The sequence below is a fragment of the Mauremys reevesii genome, linkage group 25 (assembly GCF_016161935.1).
Source record: "Mauremys reevesii isolate NIE-2019 linkage group 25, ASM1616193v1, whole genome shotgun sequence".
Classification (NCBI taxonomy): domain Eukaryota; kingdom Metazoa; phylum Chordata; order Testudines; family Geoemydidae; genus Mauremys; species Mauremys reevesii.
This window is the reverse complement of record NC_052647.1, coordinates 19,420,861-19,443,414: the sequence shown is the minus strand read 5'-3', so window position 1 is coordinate 19,443,414 and position 22,554 is coordinate 19,420,861. Positions and strand designations below refer to the sequence as shown.

At 50.2% G+C, this 22,554-nt stretch overlaps 1 long non-coding RNA gene across 1 annotated transcript; it reads left to right on the top strand.

The window, feature by feature from the left end:
* The first annotated feature begins 1,894 nt into the window (after window positions 1–1,894).
* LOC120391132 lies at window positions 1,895–14,035 on the top strand. Its single transcript, XR_005591229.1, has 3 exons — window positions 1,895–1,979; window positions 3,868–3,996; window positions 13,786–14,035. It is a non-coding gene; the product is annotated as an uncharacterized LOC120391132 (long non-coding RNA).
* The last annotated feature ends 8,519 nt before the right edge of the window (window positions 14,036–22,554 follow it).

The window sequence follows — 22,554 nt, the reverse complement described above, 5'->3', positions numbered from 1 at the left end:
AGGAGGCGCGGCGGGCAGCGCTGTGTGTCTCCAGACGCACGCAGGGATGGGGCAGGGAAGCGGCTCCCGTCCCTCTCCAAAGCGCCGCGCCGCGGATGAAGTTTTCCCAGGCTCCCCAAAGGCGCGTCGCGCTCCCCGGGAAAGGCGCGGGGGAGGCAGCGGGGTGCCCAGGAAAAGCCCAGCTCCGGGGAGGACGCGCAGCTGGGAAAGGAGAAGTTTGGGGAAGTTTCCGCCGAGGTTTCCCGGGCCCGTGCGGTGCAGCGGAGGATGCGGAGCCACGGGGATGCGGCTGGAGCTCGGAGGGGTCTTTGGCTTCCCTCCCGGCTCCGGCATCTGCACCGGGGTGCGGTGCATCCTTCCGAGGGAATGTTCCGCTCTCCAGCACCTCCGCCCCGCTGCCAGTCAATCCGGTGTCACTCCGTTCGTTCCAGGGCAGAGGCTCCGGAGTGACACCGCTGCGACTGAGTTCACAGCCAGGCCTTTTCGTCCCGCTATGTCCCAGTCCCCGCGCTATTCCGTCCCAGCCCAGACTCCGGCTCCCTCTGCTCTCCCCTTCGAGCCCGGCTCCCGGACCTTCTGCCCTCCCCGGCGCACCTGCTCCCCCACTCCCCTGCCCGGTACTCCGCAGGTGGCGTGGTTTCTGGAGATGATTTGCAAACGGAGGCGGTGAAATAAGGAAAGGGGATTAACCCGAAATCCCTGGCATCAGGCTCCAGGAATCCCCTTCTCCGCCCCCCAAAGCTAAGACACCCAAGCTGCAGGGTTTGGGAATCCTGCCCCCTACCCCCTGCTTGTCCCCAGCCTAGTAAACGCTGGTCCCATCGGCTGGGGAAAGAAGATCCCCGCATGCCCCCGGTTCAGGTCCGGGCATCTCCCTCTCCAGCCCTCGGGGGAGCCGAGCATCCAGGGCTGGGACAGCCGCAGGGGCCGTGGTCCTGCAGGGGGGAGGGCGGAGGAGTCTATGGAAAGGGATGGGTGAGGGGGGCGCCTTTCCCCTTGCTCCACATCCCCTGCCTGCTCCGTTCTCTTGATCGGATGGCGCGGATCCCAAAGCTTTAATCCTGGGGGAGCGAGGGGGAGTGCGAGGGCTTTTGCAACCCTTAGCAGCGCTGGAGAGGGATGGGGTTGCGCTGTGCTTTGCAAATACTAGTACCGCTGCGGGGGAGGGAATCCCTCTGATTTGCAACCCCTAGCAAAACCGGGGAGGTTCCCCGCTTTGCAGACCCTTGGGGCTGAGGGACAGAGACGTGCTGGGCTCTTCCAGGCCGCCAGTCAGCTACACCCAGGCCCCGATTCAGCAGCCGACTGAAGCACGTGCCTCTCGGCTCGCTCGCAGGCTCCCCGTGAAGCACCTGCCTCACCAGATGGGCGGGGGCTTCCCCCCCCAAGCCCCTCCCTGAGGTGCAACGAGAGGCCGAGCCTCCGGCACAAGCCCTTGCCCCCGTCCCACCGCCCCTGCTGCTGCAGCGCCTCTGCCACGTGCGCACAGGCCCCGCACTGTACGTGCGCGCGTGGGTGTCCCGGGAAGTCTCCAGGCTGCTGCAGGGACAGAGCTGGGCGCACGCGGCCACTTGGGGGTGGGCGGGGGGGGGAGATGCACCACTCCCCCCAGCCAATAGCAAGCTGAGGCTCAGAGCGCCCATTGGCGAAGGCTCCCATGGTGGGTGGAGCTTGGCGCACGAGCCCTCCAGCCAGGCCACCTTTAAAAGGCGCCCCAGGCTCTGCGAGTGCTTCGGGAAAAGCCACCGAGGCCAGTCACTCAGCTCCTGGGATTCCTCTTACCAGGCGTCCTGGCAGCTAAAAGGGGCCAAGCTTTGCCCATCTCCATTGGTGGCATTTTATGCAGATTATCCGCTGCTCTGATTTGCATATCGTTTGCATAGGTCAACAAAACTTCTGCTGACAAATAGTGTGCGTTCAGCTGTGCTGAAAGGCAGCCCTGGTTGAATGAGGTCCAGTGTTTACAGGACAGCAGCTAGGTAAGCTACCCATACACACAGCAATGACTTTGAAATCCTGCAGGCTGCACATCACCAAGCCTCACCTCTGAACGCCAGTTAATGTCAAAGGCTGTGGCCCTCCCTTTACACAAATATTTTCCTAGAACAGCTTTCAGAGTGGTAGCCGGGTTAGTCTGTATCAGCAAAAACAACGAGGAGTCCTTGTGGCACCTTAGAGACTGTCACATTTATTTGGGGAGACGTGTTAATCTCTAAAGTGCCACAAGGACTCCTCATTTTTCCTAGAACAGTTCCTCTTGGTTAATCAGAATGAGCTGGGTGTTTCCCTTTAAGCTATGCAACATGGCTGTTGTCCTCAGTCTTTTTATTTTTCTAGGCATCTTTTGTGTGCGGAATGGAAATAACAATAGGATTGCTTACCGCTGGAAAATAAATTAGGCCGTGAAAAGATCAGCAATTGTGCATTTGTGCTTTACAGGGAAAGTGCTAAGGCAAAAGGGCTAGAAACCACTTTTTTACTCAGGTGGCCCTGCCGGATCATTCAAGGAGCTATTTCTCCTGGATGCTCTCTTGCTGCACCACAGTTAAGGTTAAAACAATTTATGCTGAAATCTGAATTCCCAAAGAGCTCGCAAATCCAAATGCATCATCAGACTGGCTTGAAAATTGCTATGCCATTTGAGGGCCTGAGGGGGAGTTGATGGGGCAGATTAACCTGGGGGATTCCCAGACCCTCCAAAAATGACCATAACCATTTTTTTGCACATAGCTAGGAAAAGGATTGGGGGCTCAGTCATATAAAAGGGAGGTTGCTGGACTCATCTAGTGCCTGACACCAGTGCCATCCCCAAAACCCAATAACAGAAAAGATCAATCACATGCAACTTGGATTTTCATTAGTTTCCAACACGGAGGCTTCGAATTGTTAGCTTGGAATTAACAGTAGCTCCAGAATCAACGTGGACAATGAGCTGCTTTTCTAAAGTTGTTCTTAACTAAGCCCTTTATTTTAATACATTGAGAGAGTTTCCATCATCTCTATCTCTGCATTGCTTTGGGGGTGCCCCCCAAGCAATAACTGGTAGATTTAAGGAATTTAGAGCTGAATTATTACACAATAAAGGAGCACAGGTGAATCTTCGAAGGTGGCCAGACGTTATTTTGGGTGCTGTGAAAATGGGGACTTGTCAAAGCAATGCTAGATGGATGCAAAAACTCCACTATTATGAGCATCCCTGGCATAACGACAAAGCCCATTAAGCTGCTTAAAAATGTCACAGCTTCCTTTCCCTCAGTCAAGACACTCTAGAAATCTTTGCATAGGACAACAGCCGCATCAGCCCCTGAATGGAGAGAACGGGCTCATAAATAGGAGTGGGGGAGAGCGGTATGTTTCCAAGATCAATGGCTGCAGAATACGGTTTGCCCTGGCAAGAATCACAGCATAGTTCTTGCTCCCTGCTCAGTGATGTCCCAAGGTATCAAAGCAGCTCATAGTGATCAACCATCCTTCCAGACTCCTCTTGCACAGGCAATCTCACTAAATCCACATGATCATTAATACAGTATTTCTCTGACAGTGTTGTCTAAAGGGCCCCCCATTGTGCTGGGCACGGTAAAGAGACAGTTCCCGCCCTGAAGAGCTTTGACGTGTTTTGATGCATTTGTCTTTTGTAGCTTGTGCCCTGCCTTGGGCCTGATCTAATCAATGCCTATTGGGATCATTGTTTAAGGAAGTTTTAAATTAGGTGGTGCATAAATCTAGTGCTGCCTCCTGTCTTCACAGGGTAGAATTGCACCCTCTGAAATCAGTATTCTCAGCGTAGGTTTATCACAATTACTGCTGAGAAGCTGGATAACCAGAGAGGGGTTAAAAATAAATCAAGGCTACTTTTTCCTTATGCAGAGCTGCTGGAGACGGGGTCACTTGCCGTGAAACGATATATCAGTGCTCTGTGCCTTATAATCAAAGTCCCAGGGGATATTCAATGAAACTGAAAGGTGGCAGATTTAACACCGATCAAAGGAAAACTAGGTAAGTTTATGAATGATAAAATGATGGAGTTTCCTGCAATAGCAGCGGACTGTACTCAACATCCCTTCCAGTCCTATGTGCCAGTGAAATACTTTTAGATACAATGCATAATTAGACTGCTGAACTCATTGCCACGGGCTGTCACTCAGGCTGGGTTCCCAGAGGGACTGAACATTTACAGCGCTCACAGGAAGACCCAGCATTTTAATAGTTCATGCTAACGAACTGCTTCAGGGCTTAAAATGTACTCTATTAGCCGTGTTTGCCAAATTGAAGTGTTTAAAAAATCATGGTTGGACCCTCCAAAATCACGAAGCTAGCTTATAAATCATGAGATTTCTCTCTCGCTCTCTTTTTTTTTTAAATTGCATTATTTTTATTCATCGGTTGGTTTCTCAACCTTTAGGAGGCTCTCACTTCATGTTTGCAAGCCTGCAACCATGAGGGCTAGAAACATGCTAATTTAAAAAAAAAAAAAAGAAAGCCGAGAGTCTCATCTAATCCCATGCATCCAGCAGCTGGGGCTTTAAACTGCACACTCCTCATAGTAGCACGAAATAAGGAACTGGTTAAAGGGGAGACCACAATAGGTCATACTGAAAGGTGAACTGTCAGACAAGAGGGATGTTACTAATGGAGTTCCTCGGGGATTGGTCTTGGGTCTCATCTCATTTAACATTTTTATTAGTGACCTTGGCACACACAGTCTGAGTGTGCTAATAAAATGTACAGATGACAGAAAGTTGGGAGATATTGCCAGTACAGAAGGGGACTGGAATATCATACAAGAAGACTCAGCAGTGCTGTATTTAAGGTGAGGACAAGACCTTTATGTAGGTTCTTTGGGGCAGGTCTTTCTGGTCTGTTTGAACAGTGCTTAGCACAATGGTCCATGAATATGCACTACCGTGAAAGAAGTAATAATGTCTAGTTTTTTTCATCAGTAGATCTCAAAGCAGGTCAGTATCATTAGCCCCATTTTGCAGATGGGGAAACTGAGGCACAGAACGGCAAAGTGACTTGCACAAGGTCACCCAGCTGCAGAACCAGGAATAAAATGCAGGTCTGCTGGATCCCAGGCCAGTACTCTCGCTACTAGGCCATGCTGCCTTCCCAATAATAATAATGTGGAGGCCATCACCCTACATCTGCTTTCTGAGGGGTTTCTTGCTCTTTTCTCAGAAGCCTCTGTTGGAGGCAGGATACGGGGCTAGATGGACCATGGTTCCGATCCAGTCTGGCAGTTTCTATGATCCTTCTGGAAATGACGCATTTCTTTCAGCTCGCTTCTCGGGTATTGCAGTGGAGACAGGAGTGTGTGACTTTGCCCAAAGCATCTCAGCTACGCTAGGAGCCTCCGAGGCAGGATACTGCATCCCTAAAAGCCCAGAAAAAAACAAAACCTATGTTGTTGCTGCCGGGAACGTCTGCCAAAAATAACCTGGGAGGATCTGTCATTAAAAATGCCGGCGCGCACTGCCCATGTTTGCTCAGTGTTGCTAAAACGGCCCTATCAATAAACCAGCGAAGCTGTTTCATTAGCTTTCACAGGGCCACATGTGCTCCCAGCCCAGAGCTCCGAGGTCCACCCAAGCCGAGAATAGCCGTGGCTCTCAGCTCGGCGGAGCAGCCCTTGAGAACGCACCAGGCTGCGCGGTTTCGTTTGCTATTTTTAGCCCCCTCCAGCCTGTCATTAGGACGTACCCAGATCCTCTTGGATCTCTGGGACAGGGACTTGCAGCAGCAGAGGATTGCTGGGAGAGGCTGGTTTCTTAATGGATTTGCAGTGCTCCCCTTCACCGTCAGCCTCAATCTCTCACGCCTGCGGGCCGAGCTAGCCTGGCTCCGGCTGGACTGGGCAGGCTTTAGCAATGGCCGGCGGCCTCATTTTACAGTGGGCGAGAAGAAAACAGCCTCTGTGAGAACGGGGGGGAGGGGTTCACACAAGGCTGCGGAAAGGATCCAGACCGGCAGATATAACTTGCAAAGTGTTGCTTTGCTGCCTGCGTTGCACAGGCGGAAGGGTGGGTGGTCTTACGGCTAAAGCACTGGACAGGGCACCACAAACCTAGTTCATAAGCCTGGCTCCTGGTGTGACCCTGAGCAAAACACTAGGGTGTGTCTACACTGCAGTGAGGCACCCGCAGCTGGCCCGGGCCAGCTGACTTGGGCTCACGGCGCTCGGGCTGCGGGGCTGTTTCACTGCAGTGTAGACTTTTGGGCTTGCCCTAAGGGTTGGATTTTCAAAGCGCTGTCAATCAGGTGCCTAAATCTCCTAGGCAGCATTGCAAATCACACCCTTAGGCTATGTCCATACTGCAGTCGAGGGGTGTGACTGCAGCTCTTTGATGTTTTGGGGAGCAGTACGGGGTCCTGTCACCGCCTGCCCTGTAACCTAGGAGGCCTTTGCACTGGACAGCTATGCCTCAATTCCCTGACATCAGTAGCCTGATCACAAGCACAAGGTCTCACCCTGGCTTCCACCAGCCTTGTTACTCTGGGCAGAGTGACCGCAACAGCTCTTCCAGTGCCAAGTCCCCCCAAATCCGTCCACCCTGAGTTGTTAAGTACCAGACATTTGGACCGTTCCCCTCTGGTTTGTCAGCCCTGAAGATGTGAAACCAGCCCCCCAGTTATCAGCTCTCTTTGGCGCACACCGTTCGCACAACAGAGACCTGCTTGGGGTGAAAATAAACCAAAGGCTTATTGACGAGAAAGCCGCAAGTTCAAATGGGCCCCGTAGTGGTAGCAGGATGGGCCAGGCGGGCAAACTATTACCCAGGGTTCCTGGCAGGCTGGTACGGCCCATGGTACCATAACGTCACTGCTTTGGGACTTAAACTCGCTACATTGAAGCTGGCTTAAGTATGTCTAGATGAGCCGCAAATCGCCCCCGTGATTGCAACGTAGACCTACCCTTCGGCTCTCTGCGCCCGTTTCCCCAGAATCCTTCCATTGCCTCTTCCCACCCCTCGTATGTAGATTTTTTTTTGCAAGGTTTCATTGGTCATTTTCACCTCAGCGGTGCAGAAAAACTATGGGCCGTTAAGTGGCCAGACGAGATCAGCAATGAGGATATTGGTAGCCAAATCCACCAGCCCTCTCCATCAACCCGTGTTTGGTTTCGTGGTGCAGCCATATTATTAACATGGAAGACCAACTCATTACAAAGCACGTTTATCAAGGAATGACACCACATGACCGGTCATCACCTGGGCGCCAAAATCTTCAATGGTGCGACATGACTACCTAGGACGGACATAGACTGAACATCCAGATGGACCGTCTGAAGGACCTAGCTAGAGATCAACGTGGGCAGAGCTTGATCTGCAAGGAAGCTACGTCCCTTTGGCATCTCCCATGATGATGCTGACATCTTGCATAGGATATGAGCCAAAAGCAAGTAACCTCTCCGATCCCATCCTGGCTCAGAGACCACTGAACTGCAGGAGAAGGTTTCCCAAAACCAGGCAGGCTCCAGCTTGCAAACGCCTTTCTCCTTAACCCTCAGGGTAGGGTTAAAAGATTTGGCAGCCCTGCACCTGGAGCCCTTTGTCAGATACAATGATCCTCAACACCTCTGCCTGCCTTTGTGCTTCTGATGGACAGGTGGTTTCTCCGGAGTGTTACATTCTGGAGCGGCTAAGCTCCATGCACCTGGGCCATGCATTCCTGATCCATTGCCTTCAAGAGGGGATTTACCCTGAGCCCAAAAGAGGACAAGAAAGGAACGGGAGAACGAAGCATTGAGCCACCCTCCCGCATTGTTATTCCTCTTTCGCGAGGAATACCCCGTGCACCCAACGAGAGTGCAGCTCCTGTCAACTCCAGAGGTGGAGCAGACCCACAGCCAGAAGGAACAGGGGGAAATGCATGCGTCTTGGATCTTTGCCGGGACGACAAAAGGAATGCATTTTCCCACAGCGGTTTGGAGCTGTGGGGTCTTGCAATGGAATTCTTTGGCTAGATGAATTTAGATCTTGGTCTGAGCAGGTGTGAGATTGAGGAAAGTAACAACACTGCTGCATTTAAATTAAATCCCTCAGTTTGCAATCAGACTTTGGAAGAGAATCAAGTTTTGCATATAAACACACACACACAGGACATTATCAGAAGTGCTCAGCACCCAGTAGCTCCCAGTGAAATCCACAGAGACCCTCCCCCAACCCCTTTTCCCCTAGAGAATCCAGTCTCTACCTGCACCATTCTGAAAGGACGATTCCAGTGACGGTACTTCAGTCACGTATTCTAGAGTCTATAGATATTAAGCACATAGATCTCTCTCTAATGCAGTGGTTTCCAAACTGTGGGGTGCACCCCACTATGGGGAGTGTGGCAGGGCTGGGACAGCCGCCATAGGGGCTGGGGAGGGAGCGCCACCCAGCCCCACCCCCAGCTCTGCTCAGGCCCACTCCCAGCCATGGCCCCGGTTCCTGGCCGCAGCGCCATACCCGGTCATGCTTCCACACTCAGCTGTCGGCCCAGCCTCAGTCCCCAGCCACAGCACCGCTCCTGGCCCCAGTCCCACCCCCAGCCCTGGCCCCCAGCTGCAGCTCCACTCCCAGCCCTAGCTCCCCCTCCCCTCCCAGGCTGGGGGGGGGACGACAAGGGTAAGGGGGGTGTGACTGTGAAAAGTTTGGGGACCACTGCTCTAATGTGTATGAGGCAGTGTGGCCTAGTGGAGTGGAAGCCAATTCATGGCTCTGCCAGTGACCTATTTGGGGAAGTCACTTCTCTTTGTCCCTCTATTTCCTCTCTCACTCTTTGTCTGCTCCTCTGGGCAGGGGTTTTCTCTCCCTGGGCAGCTGTACAGCCCAGTCTCCTTAGGACTCTGTACAAATATCTAGCAATTGGTTTTCTCCTATTAAGTTTCAATGTCCCTTTTCTCCCCTCCCTGGGGTTTATAAACTTCAAATGCACCTAGATGGCTCATGTCAGTGGCTGGCCAAGCGATATGTTCAAGGTGTGTCTCCCTTGGCTTCAGAGGGCTCTGAATCAGGCACTAAGAGAAATAATTCTCTTTCCTCAGAAGCGATGGTTGGGGTTATTCAACAGCAAGCAAGCAATGGTCACGCCCCCCACTCTCTCAGGAGCAAGAACCTCATGCATCCCCATGCCCTAGGCCGTGCGTGTGGCCTGCACTGGGGAAGGCATATGCCTATCCAGGCTAATGGGGAGCCCGCATGCAACCTTAGAAGAGCCATCCAAATTCTGGGCTATCGTGGCAAGTGTCTATTCCTGTCTTTGCCCCAGAGACGTATCAGGTACAACAGAGACCTCTAAGAGGTGTGAGACAAAGTTCCTCCTCTGCCTTGGTGGGTCCTGCGCTTATTGGCAGATTTGCTCACCTCAGAGATTCATGGCAGCCCTCAGCTGGCCACTTGTGCTTGTGGCTCAAACCTGCCGTCCACTCAGCTCACGTCATCACTGGCCAGCATGGGGGAAACTGAGTACAATCCCCACGGTCTCTGTGTCCCACCTAGTGGGCCGGGAACAGGCCAGATCCCTTTCCAATTTAGACCTTCCCTTCTGATGTTTCTCACAGACCAGGTCAACTCCTCCTGTGTCCGATCAGGAGTTGGGAGGATGGGGGGAACCCAGGCCTCTACACCAGGTTCCAGCCCAGGGCCCTGTGGAGAGCAGCTGTCTACAACGTTCCCTGAATCAGCTGCGTGACAGCTACAACTCCCTGGGCTACTTCCCCCTGGCCTCCCCCCAGCACCTTCTTTATCCTCAGGGCAGGATTTTCCTCCTGAAGCCTGATCACGCTTGAGCTTTTCACTCCTCCAGCAGCACCTTCTCACTCCTTGCACGCTCCCCTTACTAACTGATGGGAGGTCTTTTTTAAACCAGGTGTCCTGATTAGCCTGCCTGCCATAATTGATTCTAGAAAGTTCTTAATTGGCTCCAGGTGTCTTGATTAGCTTTCCTGTCTTAATTGGTTCTAGCAGGTTCCTGATTGGTCTAGGGCAGCCCCTGCTCTGGTCACTCAGGGAACAGAAAACTGTTCATCCAGTGGCCAGTATATCTCCCTTCTACCAGACTCCTGTACCCCACTAGTCTGGATCTGTCACAGGTGGAAAATTGCTACTAGCGATGGCCACGGTTTGCCGCTCTGGGGGCATTTGGTTGTTGCTAGCCTGGCCCCATCAACCGACCAAGGGACAGACCAGGGGATGGGATGCTGTAGCAGTGGTATCCTATACGCCAAGGTGGCGGGTGGTGGCTTTTCACCAGGGCATCTAAGAATTGCCACCTCAGATCAGAACAGTGACCCGGAGGAAGTGGAAGAAAGCCCAGAGTTGACAATTACGGGGCCTACCAGATGGCAGCCCTGCGGCAGTGTGCCCCACAATGACAGTAGTGGGCTGCACTTGTGGTTTGGGGGGTGATGCCTGCCTCACTTGTGTGATGCTCTCCTAGGTACTAGAATTGAGTCCTGGAGGTTTCAGAGGACTGCCCAGCTGCTGGGGAGCGGATGTCATTTGTCAAGCAGTGGGACTCTTGGAAACGTTCTGGAGGGTAGGGAGTCAGCAGAAAAGACACACGACTGGATCCACAGCTGTTTAAATTAATGCAGATCCATTGCCTCACGCACCAGCAGTGAATCTGGCCTGAAGATGTGTCGCGGGTAACATGGACAACCCCAGATTATTATTAGAATTGCAGTAGCCTCTAGAGGTGCCAAACTGGATGAGGTTCCCCACTCTTGTCAGGCGCTTGCTCCGAAACACAGCTGCTGCCTGGAGGGGAGAACAATCTAGGCAAGACGGGCAAAGGGTTGGAGGGGAAATGACTTGCCCAAGGTCACACAGCAGAACCAAGACTAGACCTCAGGGCCCCCAGTCAACTATCCAGTAGCCACTAGCCTTTTTCCTTCAAAGCAGAGCTGGGTTCAGGCATATCACATGGGGCCCTCGGTTTCTGGAGAAAGGCAACTGCTTGAGTCCTTCCAATTTAGCTAGAAGGCCATGGGACTGGGTGTGGAGAATAAATGAAGCGCAGCCTTGCAGAAGGTCAGGCATTCCTTAAGTGATTAAAGAATACGGTCACATTAAAGCAACAGACAAAGCCATAAACGCCCTACAGCAATGACTGACAAGGCAGCGCCAGGCTTTCCTTCCATTAAGAACTTCTTGTTTGGTCCTCAGAGTTATTTCTCTCTGTGGTCCCTCTCTGGTGCAATGGAACCTCTGGGCCAGATTTTCAACAGGTGTAAATCAGCGTAGCTCCACCAAAGCTTTGCTAATCATCGAATCAGAATATCAGGGTTGGAAGGGACCTCAGGAGGTATCTAGTCCAACCCCCTGCTCAAAGCAGGACCAATCCCCAACTAAATCATCCCAGCCAGGGCTTTGTCAAGCCGGACCTTAAAAACCTCTAAGGAAGGAGATTCCACCACCTCCCTAGGGAACCCATTCCAGGGCTTCACCACCCTCCTAGTGAAAGACTTTTTCCTAATCTCCAAAATGATGGTGGGTGGGGGGAGCCTTGACTTCTACATGATGGGGCTTAATGAGAGCTCGGTGAGTATGCAAAGAATCACTAATAAATGACCATTTGGCAGAATTGGTTGCGAAATTTTCACTGGAAATTTTTCAGATGAGATAGATCTTTTCATGAGAAAACGTGTTTTTCATCAAAATCTTTCAGGCTTTCATTGAAACCCTCCAACTTTTATTTGTTTAATTTTTTTTTCTGACAGCCAAAACTGTACATTTGTGGTTGTCAAAATACAGGGGAAAAAATCTGTTTTTTCCATTTTTGGCGGAAAAAAACCCAACCCTATGAAAAATTTAGACAAAAATGAAACATTTTCAGCTGGGTGGAAATTGTTATTAGAAAATAAAATACATTCCCCAGCCAGCTCTGCTATTTGGTCCTTTAAAAGAAAGAAAGAAAGAAAGAAAGAAAGAAAGAAAGAAAGAAAGAAAGAAAGAATTTTGAATCTATGCAGATGCCTTTTGGGTAAAGTTCAGAGCTGTGCAGCCAGCCAGCACAGGTTTATGCATCACTTAAAACCTAATTAGGTGGGGCCTAGTCCTGAGTGGGGCCTAATCCACGCACTGACTCTTCTGCACAGGGCGAATTTCCTTCTGTGTGTCTGGTCAATGCAGCTATGATCGTGGACTAGCAGAAATGCATCCGGATGAACTCCCGTGACACGATCTTTGTCTCTGCTTATATCATACTGAAGGGGAAAGAGCTGATTAATGGATGACACTCATCGTAATAATTTTGGCAAAGGCTAAGCAGATATTACAGGCTCTATCTATCGCAATATTAGCCGGCAAGGAGGGTAAAGGTTAAGCCTCATTTAGAGGTAACTCCACTTGGGGGGTGGAATTTAGCTCCGCATTGGGGTGATGTCATTTAAAGGGCCGGGTGATGATAACCCACAAGTGGCTCTATCCCCTGAGTCTGTTTCTTTGCATCCCGGCTGTTAAATCCCTTGGACTGTTTACCATAAAAAGGTCACACAGCCAGTCACTTGACAGATGCAGAGATGAGCAGCACCTTCCATCTGGGCCGCCCGCAGCTGCGTACAGTCATTCTTACCAAGCCTGATGCCGTGTGTGCCCGAAAAGGAGACAAAATGTTCGCTCTGCTTCTCATTCGGCCCCTGAGGCTCGTGAGGTGGGGTTGTGTTTTGCAGGGGGTTGGTACTCTAAGTTGGCTCCAGTCACAGAAGTCTAGCTCAGCCTGTTACATAAAAAAGTCAGCACGAGTTAAAGACAAAAAGTCTGAATTAGCCCAAACAAAAAGCCTCCCTGTTTTAACCCGAGAGCACGTCTAGCGAACAAGAGGAACACGGGACCGAAAATCAATAGATCAAAACTGCTGTGTCAAAAATTCAGCCTGAGTGGTGGAGAAAATTGCGAGGGGCTGGATTATTCTGCCCTCCACTCCCACTTGAGGGCCTTAAAAAAATAAGACTTCAGGGGAAGAATCAAGGTGGCTAGCTGGGAGACAGGTGGGCTAAGAGGAGCAAGCTTCACAATAATAGCTGCCACCCCCACGATCTTCTGGGCCCCCAGGATCCATAGTGATGACATGGGTCTTTCACTGCTCTGATCCTCAGAGACGGCCTGACAAATAACAAATAACGAAGAGCTGAGCAAATCATTGGTGTTTCAGATTTGGGGCTGAAACAGAGGTTTTGCTGAGAGTTGTTTTCAGGTGCCTTGAACCCATTTTTGTCATCGGCAGATCTCAAAGTGCTTTACAGTGTCATCATCCCCATTTTACAGATGGGGAAACTGAGGCTCCAAGCAGGGACGTGATATGTGCAAGGTCGCAGGCTGAGCTAGGACTAAAGTGTGTGGACAGGTACTTGTACAGGGGATGGGCCTGGTTTAAGGGTTCTAGCCACCCCATGACCCCCTCCTCTCTTTTGTAAGTGGGGATCGCTCAGTGGTTTGAGCATTGGCCTGCTAAACCCAGAGCTGTGAGTTCAATACTTGAGGGGGCCACTTAGGATCTGGGGCAAAAATCTGACTGGGGATTGGTCCTGCTTTGAGCAGGGGGTTGGACTAGATGACCTCCTGAGGTCCCTTCCAACCCTGCTATTCCATGATTCTAGAACCCAGGTCTCCTGACCCCCAGCACAGTGGTCTTCCCACTAGACTGTACTGCCAGCATGGCTCAGGCTTGTGGGGGATTCTAAATCAGAGCAGTCCAGAACTCAGTCACTGTTGCCTCCCAATTCCTGTGGGCTTCTCCTCCAAAGAGGCCCAGCATGGCATCTACCCCCATGTCTCAATCTCTTGTTCTTATCTCTCGTTAAAGAAAAGGCTCCAGCAGTTCTGCGCTGATGAACGACGCTCAAATTAACGAGCTCCCGTCCGTCGTTGGGACGAAACGCAGCAAAGGCTAATCTAAAGCTGGGCGTTTGTTGAGACTGGAACATGTCACCCTAAGAGGCTACGCAATCGAGGAGGCATTGGAAGGCGAGCAGTAAGAGCCCTGATAGCTTCTGAACAGCTGACATTCCTCAGCATCAGCACGAGAGCTGGTCAACATTTTTCCCTCAAAACTTTTTTTTTCCCCTCAATGGAAAATCGGGGTTTTGACCAAATGAAAATGTCACAAAAAGCTACCGAGCCTCAAACTTTTTCAGTTTTTTGTGGGGGGAAACCCTGTTTTTGGCCAAAAATGATCCTTTTTTTTCCCTTTTGGATAAAAAAGTTGAAGTTTTCCACAGGAAAAACCCCACCCTGGTTTTCTAACCAACTCTAGTCAGGATACTTTTGTCTTTCACTACAAAGCATCTAAGGACGGGTGGCTCATTGCTGGCCAAATCCCAACCATCAAGAGTGTTTTGGTCACTGGCAGAATGAATGTGTAACCCTCGGATAATCGGGAAAGGGCAATGTCTCCCTCTAGTGGTGGCACCTTGGCCAATAGAACTAGGTGTTTTAGTCATGCTTTTAGAACCAGAGGTCCTAGCTTTGATTCATGCTGCTGCTGCTGCACCCAGGGACCTAGTCACCACCAGACTGGATGAGGGTTACATATTCAGTAGAGCCCGGTCCAAAAATGGATTTTATGTCCCACCAAAAATGTTGGCAGTTCAAGCAAAATTCATCCTGCATTGAGATGGAAACCCCAAATTTTGAAATTTTTCACTTAACGAAATTCCCAACTTTTTTTTTCAGATCAAATCAAAAAGTTTTCAGTGTCTCAAAACAGACTTTTCATTTTGATTTCAACCCTGGTTTATTTTCTTTTAAATACGTCAATTTCAAAATAGAAAGTAATGCCGAAACTAAAAAATAGAAACACTTTGTTCCAAAAGCGTCAAAATGGGACAACTTGACATTTTCAAAACGTGGTTTTCTGCTCCCCACCTCCCCAAAGCAAAATTTCATCATTTTGCAAACATAGTCAGTCTAATAAAAATGACATTTTCTGGTGGAAAACTCTTTTGATGAATATTTCCCAGGCAGCTCTCATATTCCCCCTGTGTGCCGGGATCTGAGAATGGAGTTAGGCCACTGAAGCCTTTATTCTGCGTAGAAGGGGAGAATAGATGCAGCAGGGATGGGAAAGTGATGAGAGGAAAGGGTGGGTGGATGCGCGACAAAAAATATTTATTATTGGCATGTAGAGGCTTCCACCAAAATCAGGCACTAAGATGCTAGGCACGGCACAGACACATAGTAAGAGGCAGTCCCTGCCCCAAAGAGCTTACAGTCTAACTAGACAAGTGAAGGACACCGTTTTAGAGATGGGAAACTGAAGTCCAGAGGGGCTAAGTGATTTGCCTGAGGACATACAGGGAATCGGTGGCACAGCCAAGATGTGAAGCCACCTCTTCTAACTCCCAGTCCAGTGCTTCACCCATAAAACTAACCTTCCTCGGCAAAGCAGGTGCAGAACAAGAAGTTAGAAAGTGAGAGGAGAGAGAAGACAGAAGAGATCATGCAAAGGGAAAGGGTTAAGGAGGGAGGGGAGGAGTTGGAGGGAGAGGGGATTGTTAGGGAGGGGTTGCCAGGGGAAAAAGGAAGGTGGAAGAACTGTGCTTTATAACAAGATGGTTCCTGACCTGATGCCACAGAATAGATGCAGTAGTAGAAGGTGCTCAGTATGCGTCTCTATCATCCCACCTCCCAGGATGTGTAGAGAATAAAATTAGAAGTCTCCTGGCCACATCCTCAGCTGGGGACACTCCACTGAACTCAGACCTACAAAGAGTCCTGGGACCATCCCACTTTGATCTACGAAACCCTCTGTCCTGCACCACTCACTCAGATTTGACCTGGCCACCAGGAAGCCAGGTCCCAATGGACCAAGTCACAGTGCCCGGAGCAGGGGTGCGAGCCCTGCCAGCCTCGTGGGAGAGGAGATGCAGTAGCATCCACCCCACCAGCTCCCATCCTGGAGGCAGGACCTGTCCCACATTAGCCACTGGAAATGTTGGGAGATATGCTGAACTCACTGAAGCTATGTTGATTTGTACCCACAGAGGCTCTGGCCCCAAGCACATTGTGGGAGCTTTCAACCCTCTTTGGCTGTGATGCAAATTGGGAAGAGATCCACCATCTCCCATCACCATGAGCATTGTCATAAGAGACTGTGATAAAAAGAGCTTCAGTCATTCCTTGACCTGAGAAAAACATGCCCCCAACACGTCCATACCAGTAAATCCCCTCCACAAGCCACAGCAGCTATCGGAAGTGGCTTAAGGATCCATTTTTTTGATATACAGAATATTTCAAGTTTCAGAGTGGTAGCCATGTTAGTCTGTATCAGCAAAAAGAAGGAGGAGTCCTTGTGGCACCATAGAAACGAACAAATTTATTTGGGCATAAGCTTTCGTGGCCTAAAACCCACTTCATCAGATGCATGCAATGGAAAATACAGTAGGAAGATATATATACACACAGAGAACATGAAAAGATGGAGGTTGCCATACCAAATCTAATGAGACTAATCAATTAAAGTGGGCTATTATCAGCAGGAGAAAACAAAACTTTTGTAGTGATAATCAGGATGGCCCATTTCAAACAGTTGACAAGAAGGTGTGAGTAACAGTAGGGGAAAAATTAGCATGGGAAAATAGTTTTTACGTTGTGTAATGATCCATCCAAAACTCCCAGTCTTTATTCAAGCCTAATTTAGTGATGTCCAGTTTGCAAATTAATTCCAATTCTGCAGTTTCTCATTGGAGTCTGGTATTGAAGTTTTTTTTGTTGGAGAATTGTGACTTTGAGGTCTGTTACTGAGTGACCAGGGAGGTTGAAGTGTTCTCCGGCTGGGTTTTGAATGTTATAATTCTTGACATCTGATTTGTGTCCATTTATTCTTTTGCATAGAGACTGTCTGGTTTGGCCAATGTACATGGCAGAGGCCAGGGCTGGTGCAACCCATTAGGTTTCCTAGGGCACTAACATTTGGGGGGTGGCGGCCGCCCTGGTCATCGTCGGTATTTCGGGGGTGGGACCGTCTGCCACCTCTGTCGGGGGTGCCATTTCAGGGGCAGGACCTTCCGCTGCCTAGGGCGCCAAAAAAGCTGGCGGCACTCCTGGCAGAGGGGCATTACTGGCACATGATGGCATATATCACGTTGGTAGATGTGCAGGTGAACGAGCCTCTGATGGTGTGGCTGATGTGATTAGGTCCTATGATGGCGTCCCTTGAATAGATATGTGGACAGAGTTGGCAACGGGCTTTGTTGCAAGGATAGGTTCCTGGGTTAGTGTTTTTGTGGTGTGGTCTGTGGTTGCTGGTGAGTATTTACAGCATCTATTCAGACACCAAAGTCAGCAGCTGGATTTTCAGAAGAACACAACACGTTGAGCTGGGTGCTGAGTTCCCAACTGTGGGAGCTGATAGCTTGGAAATCCGGCTCTTAATAAACCCATGAATCATGCTTTGGAGGTGTCTTGGAGCAGGAACAGTTCTCTCCCTGAGTAGCCAGTTATCCGCATTACCTGGTACCAAGTTCCTGTCTTAAAGGATTGCACAGTAAAGTCTATGGGGATGTTAACACTAGCATGAAAATAGCTCAGATCGACCAATTTCCTGCCCCAGTCGACCAAATCCACCAGGCTGATTTACACCAGCGGAGGATCTGGCCCTACTGACTCCAGTGAGCACTGGCTGATTTACACCAGCTTGGAACCTGGCCCCACTGTCTGTACATTAAATGGATCGTGAAACAACTATGAAATTACTTAGGAGATGGGACTTTATATCTGCAGGGCCAAGTTTTACTTAGTTCTCACTCAGTCCTTGCTCGGAGGAAATTTGCCCGAGTGAAAACTGGGGTTGACCCTTAGGAAATCTGAACCTTCAGCAGGGGACGAACCATTTTTCTGGATAAATAACATCATTAGGTATTGGAAGAACCAGTTCTTCCTCCAGACATCATAGCCCAGATCCTCAAAGATACATAGGTGCCTAACTCTCTTTGACATCAATGGGAATCAGGTGCCTAAATATCTTTAAGGATCTGGGCCCCATGTGCCCATCAGCTCTGTTTCGCAGTAGCCTGGTTACTTGCAAAAGTTGCCAATGCCTTGGGTTGTCCTGATGACAAAAGGAGCTGAGGAACAAAAGTCCTTGCAGCTCATAACTCCAACATCACAGAAGGGGAAACCGTGCCAGCACCTTCTGATATAAGAACGGTGTCACGGAGTGTGGGGGAGTCAGGGCCCTGCACCCCCCACTTCCTGCGATTCACCGTGACTCTCAGCCAGCCAGTAAAGCAGAAGGTTTATTAGACGACAGGAGCATGGTCTAAAATAGAGCTTGTAGGAACAGACAACAGGACCCCTCGGTCAGGTCCATCATGTGCGGTGGGGAGCCCAGACACAGGTTCTGGGCCTCTCCCCATCTCCCCAACCAGCTCCAAACTGAAACTCCCTCCAGCCCCTCCTCTGGCCTTTGTCTCTTTCCCGGGCAAGGAGGCCACCTGATCTCTTTGTTCTCCAACACTCCCAGTTGGCGCCTTGTAGGGGAGGAGCCAAGGCCATCAGATGCCAGGAGACAGGGTGTCGCCCATTCTCTGTGCAGACAGCATCACACCTGCCCTCTAGGGCTCTGCAACAATCACACACCCTTATCCCACCACCTAGCTACTTAAGAAATGCATAGGGGAAACTGAGGCACCCACACAGTATTCAGAGAAAACATTAAGAACAGTCCCACTTTGTCACAAACAGACAAAGGCCGTTTAAATTATAGGGGTTGCCAGATAGCACCACAAGAAACACAAACTAAGATCCTTGCAATACAAAACCAATTCCTCTGTCAGTGCAAACATCTGCTGGTCTGAGACTGCTGAATGACCTCCCCCAGGAACTTAAGGACCATCACAAACCACCGTACCTTCCACTCCAAGTGCAAGTTGCATTTTTCTGACCTGCCTTCTCTAACGTGAAGACAGCAAGGCGTAAAGGTGGCCGTAAATGCATAGGTACTTAATGTCTGGACAGTGTTTTAACACAGTAAGCACCATTTATAGTCCAGTGGCTGGGCCGCTGATGTGGGACTCCGGAGGCCTGGCTCTGCACTGGCCTGCTGGGTAACCTTGGGCACCTCTCTGTGCTTCAGTTTTCCCCATCTGTAAAATGGGAATAATGATACAGCCATCCTGTCTACAGTGCTTTGAGATCTAAAGCTGAAGCTCTACCTATAGTATTATTATTAGTTGTAGAGCTGGTTGGAAAATGACAAGACAAAGAACATCTAAATTCTGGGGTTGCCAGGTCCCACCAGTAGAAACGCAACCAAAGATCCTGTTTATTTGTTTTTCCCCCCAGTTTTTTGATGAGAAATAAAATTTGTTTGTTTTTTTCCAGGTTTTAGTTTCTGGTTTTAACGTTTCAACCAAAATGAAGCATTTTATTTTGGCTGAAATGCCATTTTTTTGGTCAAAAAATATTCAACCATTATTATTAATTATTATTTTGAGGCCCTCACGTGTAATCAGGGGCTGGTCTGAAAGTCTGAAACATTCCGAAAATCTTCTATGCCATAAACCCACAAGCAGGGGTAAATTTGGCAGCTGGGGTTGAGGCTGGTCCTGCTTTGAGCAGGAGGTTGGACAAGATGACTTCCTGAGATCTCTTCCAACCCTGATAGTCTATGATTCTACTGCCAAAAAAAAAAATGACCTCCTTGATCGTTAATGCGACAAAGAGATTTCTGCCAAGAGCCACTAATTTTCATCGCTTGCCTAAGATGGCCCTGTGGGCTGAGACCTGATGTGGTTGGTCCGAGTTCACGGGTGACATTTTTGGGGACAGTTTGAGCCAAATGAGTTGAGCCGGTTTTGAGTGACGTGATTACAGAATCTTTCCACTAAAAGAAAATCCCATTTTTTTTGGTACCTAAATAGTCCCCTCCTCCCTCCCCCTGTGTGTACACTCCTCCCCTCCTGAAACACAGTCTCTTTTCCCATTCTGCCTGTCTCCTAATGAAACACCGTTCCCATACTGCCCTTACGTGGCCAAACTGCCTCCAGTTTATTAGTACGGATCCCTCTCTCTCTCTCTCTCTCTCACACACACACACACACTCTCTCTCTCTCACACACACACACACTCATACAAGCTGCCCTTTGTCGGCCAGCGCCTCCCCCTCCCGCAGCAAAGTACAGGGGGACTCTAAAAAGAGAACAGGGTTGATGAACGACCCAGGATCCCTCTGCATGTTGCTGCCTATCACACAAGGGCTGGCCCAACCTCTCTCCGACATCCAGCAGCAGATCCCAGCACGTGGCTGGGCATCTCCCAAGCTCCTCGACTCTTGCTGTCCACGTGAATGCGCCTTTGCTTGTTGTGCTGAGACCAGCTGCTTCCAGTTCCACCATCACGCCACCCAGATCGACCCTGAACCTGCCCAGCAACATAGCACAGGAGATGGGGCTGGGTGGCGGGGGAGGGATCTTGCCTTCAGACCCAAATTCCCCAGCCTTCCTGAGGGCATCGGTCAGCACTGCTGGCTCCTTGCCAGCCCAGATGTCAGCACCAGGCTTTGTACATCCAAACAATCGGCTTATTTCAGGGCTTTCTAATGACCCTTGCTGACTCAAGCCTTGCCGCTCTCTCTTCTGGGAAGGGAAGGGAGGGGGAATGGTTTTAAAAGGCCGCTGGGCTGATTTATTGATGTTTTAAATGGGAGCGCGCCTTGGTCTGCTGCAAAAATAACCAACACATCGTCTCAGAGGGGAAAGAAGCAGCTTTTTGTGTCCAACCAAACCACTGTCCATCTTCCCCTGGTTGGGAGGGGAAGATCTAGACTGGGAATCAGAGGCACAGAACTGCTGCTTTCAGGAGAGTTACACACCCAGGCTGGAATGTGCCATGGGGACAATGGAAGAAATGACATCACACCAGGCTTCTCCCCAGGGAGCCCAGCTCTGGCTGGAGAACACGGGATACCCTGCCTCTGCTTCTCGGACTCGCTCCTTGGCTCATGTAAATCGGCACAGGCCAGTGAAATCAATGGGCTGCACCAGTCCAGCAGAAGGGGGGTCTCACTCATTTACACCGGCTGCAGATCTGGCCCCATTGACTCCCAAGGAGCCGCGGTGCTGCTGGCTGGTGGGAATCACAAGAGCGCCACTGAAGCGCAGCTTACGCCAGCTGGGGAATCTGACCCCGCTGCCTGCCGTGAAATTGTGCTGATTGACATCAGCGGTGGAGCTGCCCCACCGGCTTGGGCAGAGCCAGGCCAATTTACACCAGCCAGGAACCTGCCTTAACGATTTCAGCGGCACGCTGGTTATTTACACCCGCTGGGTATCTGGCCCACTGACTTCCACAGAGCTGTGACCAATATACACCAAGCAAGGATTTACATTGGTGTAGAGGGCAAAAAATTGGCATAATGGGCCTGATTCTTCTCTTACACCAGTTTTATCCCAGCAACTCCATTATGCCAGTTTCGCCAGCTCGTATGACTTGGCCATAGCTCCATTGCATGCATTGGGCCAGAGCCCCGGTGGGTGCAAATCTGCCAAGCCTCATTGCATTCAATAGGCCAGATCCCAAACTGGTGTAAATCACTGATGGAGCTACAGTGATTGACACCAGCTGAGGCCCTGGCCTATTAATGTCAGCAGCATTACTGCTGATTCGCCCCCGCGTGAGAGCAGAATCAAGACCAAGATCCGGCCACGGAGCACGAACTCGTTTCACAGAGCTCCGTAATAAAAGCCTGCGTGGGTGGAGCCCTCGTGCACAGAGGGCAGGAAACGGGCCCTCTGGCTGACTGACGGGTTCAAGCGTTTTGACAACCAAATGGGGCCTCTGCAAATTCCTTCTGAAAGCTTAAAAAAAAAAAAAGAGAGGTGTAAAACAGGCACCTGCAGGCCGATGCGGTGCGAAGGGGCCCTCCAGATTCACAGGACGGGCCACTGGGTCCCCAAAAAAGGGAGAGCCGGAAACATGCTCTCAACTATTGTCGGGAGAGGCAGCGTTCCCCAGGTTCTCTGGTCCCGATACAGGGGCGTGCGCGGGTTGGACAGCTGCTGTTATGTAACTGTTTATTGTATCATTATTAACAAAGGTGAACACTCCATGCCATTGTTAACAAGTCTCTATCGTATCAGAGCGGTAGCCGTGTTAGTCTGGATCTGTAAAAGCAGCAAAGAGTCCTGGGGCACCTTATAGACTAACAGACATATTGGAGCATGAGCTTTCGTGGGTGAATCCCCACTTCGTTGGATGACCCATTGGTGTTCAGTCGACCCCCTTGGTGTTCAGTCGACCCCTTTCATTAGCTTTGTCTTTATTTTGTTCTAAGACCCCCCAAACGGTAGCCAGACATTAGCAAATCCACTTGATCGTGGTGAAGGCTGTCTGTCGGGTGTAAAAATTTCCCATCCTTTATTCCTCCAGGTCTCTGATACTCGGGGAATCAAGGAAACAGGTTGTCTGGCTGCTAGCAGTAATTTAGTCCAACAGAAGCTATTGGACTCAATATAGGAGTAACTGGATGAAATTACGCAACAGGTCAGACTAGAATAGATGATAGAATGATCCCTTCTGGCCCTAAAATTTATGAATCTATCAATCCGATTGTGTTATCAATGCGTCCTTCCCT